General features: G+C 36.4%; 1 pseudogene; it reads left to right on the forward strand.

Moving 5' to 3' along the window:
* Positions 1 to 499: 499 nt before the first annotated feature.
* LOC130136259 (disease resistance protein RUN1-like) lies at positions 500 to 3,075 on the forward strand (annotated as a pseudogene).
* The last annotated feature ends 393 nt before the right edge of the window (positions 3,076 to 3,468 follow it).

Here is a 3,468-nt window from a genome sequence, read left to right on the forward strand (position 1 = left end):
TTTTCTGATGGAAAATACAATGCTAACACAAGAAAAGGAAAGCTCAACGGTGCAACCACGGAACTAACGCTCGTACGTATTTATCTATCTTGGCCACTTGTCTGACTTATACCATAGCGGCACTTGTCTTTTGTTTTGGTTTTATTTCTTTTCATTGCTTCTGCATCGTAACTTGCTAAGCTATTTTATTCTTCACTGGACAGGTATCGCCTCGGATTTTCTGCTGCATTGGAATTATCACGCACGAAGACAACGACCGTAAGCGCTTGGATAGTGTTCCCGGTCAATGAATTACTAATTTATATCTGGCCTGACAAAGTTTGAATTATTGGTTGCGATTCTGGTTGCCAGCTGGTTCGATTATGTAATTCAAACCAATAAAGAGACAATGGGCAACCACAAGGCATTTCGTGTTTCCTAGGGAGAGGCATTCTGGTTTTTTCTTCTCCGGCAGCCTTGAAAGCAAAAATCAAAGGGCAGAGTCAGGGCAAAAGACGAGATGCATCGTCCCATTTTTGGGCATTCTTTTGCCGTGCTCGTGGCACCCATCCTTCTCTCCGTGCTCGCGTTCAAATTTCTCAATAAGAAGAAAGCTGGCGTGCGTGGAAATGCAAAAGATGCTGAATCTGGCGCATCCGGTTCGTCAATTGCGCCGCCGACGGAAGCTAGTTCCAGTGGATCTAGTTCGTTCACCGCACCAACTAGAAATCACTATGAGGTATTCTTGAGTTTTAGAGGACTAGATATTCGAAAAGGCTTCATCGATCACCTTTACAATGGGCTCATTGATGCTGGAATTCATGCTTTCAAAGACGATAATGAGCTTCGCCAAGGCGAGAAGATCGGACCAGATCTTTTGGCAGCCATCAAGAACAGTAAGATCCTAATCCCCATTCTCTCTGTAAATTATGGTGAGAGCAGTTGGTGCCTAGGATGAACTGGTTCAAATAATGGAGTGCAAAAATAATAGCACGGGGCATATAGTGTTGCCCATATTCTACAAAGTGAAAGTAGCTCACGTGCGACATCAAATCGGGAGTTTTGGAAAGACATTTCGGGAGCGTGAAAGCCGTTTGCGCGAGAGGGGCTTCGACCCTACGATTTTGGAGAAGTGGAAGCAAGCACTCACTGAAGTCAGTTCCTTGAAAGGATTGAACGCTGATGGGTAAAGTTTTCACCAAAACATTCTCTACCTTCTTTTAGTTTGTGTCGATGTTTACTGGTTGTTCTGGATACTACCTGCTTCATTTTCTTTCTATTAGTTTTTTTCAGTAAAAGGAAAAGCAGTAAGATGTTGCTAGCAGTGAGATCTTGCGATGCATGGTTTTCATAAGTTATTCTTTTCAAGAATTACTATAATGATATTGACCAATCTAATTGTAGAATTTATTGTTATGATCCCATTCGCTTGAATAATATAAGATTTTTTTCATTGAGTTATTACTCTTATGTCCATAGATTTTGTAGCATCGTGCCTTTTTTTTTTTTTTTTTTCATGTTTGTAGTGTAAGCTACATTAATCTCCATCACAAACTTTTCTATTTACATATTTATCTGAGATTGATAGTACATCTTATTGGTGGTTCCTGTTTAAAGCTCATGACATCATATAACGTGCATGTTGATTGACAAAGCCATAATTCTTTTTCTTCGCAAGTTATATTTATTAAATTATTAACATCGTCAATTAATTGCTATTAAAAAATTACAAATGAAATATTTCATTGGTTATATATGATGATTGCAAATATAAAGAAGGAAAAAAGATTTTCTTTATTATATATTTGTCTTAATAATGTTCAATGCATTTTTCCTGTCTTCTGACCAATAATTTCTATCTCATACACCCGCATAAGTTGAAGAATGTTCTTCTTATGGGGAAAAATCATTCTTCTACTTCCCCATAAATCAATATTAGATCAATTATAGTCAAAGAATATAGATACTTAAAAGGAAAATAAAATACAACCTATTATCATCCCATGGCTCCAAGAAATTGATAAGAACACGAATCTGGAATGATACTAAATTCACAACAAGAGTAGAAACTTGCGACCACATAGAATTGCACAAGCATTAGAGAAATTCCCTCAATTATATTTAGGTAGTTCATAATATAACATTACGAACGACTTTTAAGACTTAAATTCCTCTTGCGTTAAAAGTTATAATCTATTTATTAATTGATGGCTAAACTCTCATATTGGGTCGACTTATTGGGTTTTGCACTATTCAAATGCTATAGAAAGTTTTTAATGACGTCCACATCATCCCTAATAACTTTAATAATCAATAACTTTAAAATTTAATTCAGATCCATAATTCATGTAATATTCAATATTCATTAGCGATACCCTCGGTTTCTTCTCGGCTCAATAGATTATACCATAGCAAAAATGGAATGTCAGCATGCTTTGAAGCAACCACCATCACTTTCCACTTTTAATCTTAGCATATAAGATTATATATGGAGGTGTGACAAATAGATTCTTAAAGTTTTTTATCCTCAAATTTATGGATTCAGTGTTCTCATTAGATTGGCAATATAAAATTACTATTTCCATGTATTTGAACTCTTGTTGCATTTAACAGGTATGAAGGAGAATTGGTGAAATCGGTTGTCCGAAAAGTCTTGAACGAGTTGAAGAAAGAGTTTCGGTTGGTTATTACGAAGAATACATTCGGGATCGATAGACATATCGAGAAGGTTATGGAATTTGTCAATAACAATTCTCGTGCCACCTATTTGTGGGCATCCACGGAATGGGAGGTATTGGTAAGACAACTCTTGCTAAAACCATCTACAATAAGCTCTCCAACAAATTTGAGCATCGTAGCTTCATTGCTGATATTAGGGAATCATGTAAGCGCAATGGCCTTGAATACTTGCAAAATCAATTAATCTCTGATATATTGAAGCATAGCAATCAAGTTTCTAATAGGGATGAGGGGATTAGGTTTATCTCATCCAAGTTTGAAGGTAAGAAAGTCATAATTCTTCTTGACGATGTGGATGATGATGATCAGATTGATGGCTTTGGTTGGAAATCACAATTGGTTTCTTCGGAAGTATAATCATTATTACCACCGAAACAAGAGTATTCTTGACAATGCCGAGGTGGACTGCAACTATCAGAACTTGAGGAAATGGATAAAGGATATATCTTCGATTTTGTTTTTAGTAGACATGCATTTAGAAAGGATCTTCCTCCAAGTGAATTTGAGGTCCTCATTTCGTGATGTTTGGATCCGCCACGTGAGGGCTTCCTTATCTTTGGAGGTTTGGGGTTCATTCTACGCGATAAAAAGCCAAACATATGGGAGAGATACGATAAAAAATTAAGAAAGGTCCTCATAAGAAAGTGCAAGAAAAAAAGCTAAAAATAAGCTATGATGCACTGCAGAGTATGGATAACAACAAATATTTTGGATATTGCTTGTTTTCATTAATTTTGATGGGAATTGCAT

Source organism: Syzygium oleosum, unplaced genomic scaffold, assembly GCF_021117445.2.
Source record: "Syzygium oleosum isolate NSW1041296 unplaced genomic scaffold, Sole_v2.1 Sole_v2.44, whole genome shotgun sequence".
NCBI classification, from domain to species: domain Eukaryota; kingdom Viridiplantae; phylum Streptophyta; class Magnoliopsida; order Myrtales; family Myrtaceae; genus Syzygium; species Syzygium oleosum.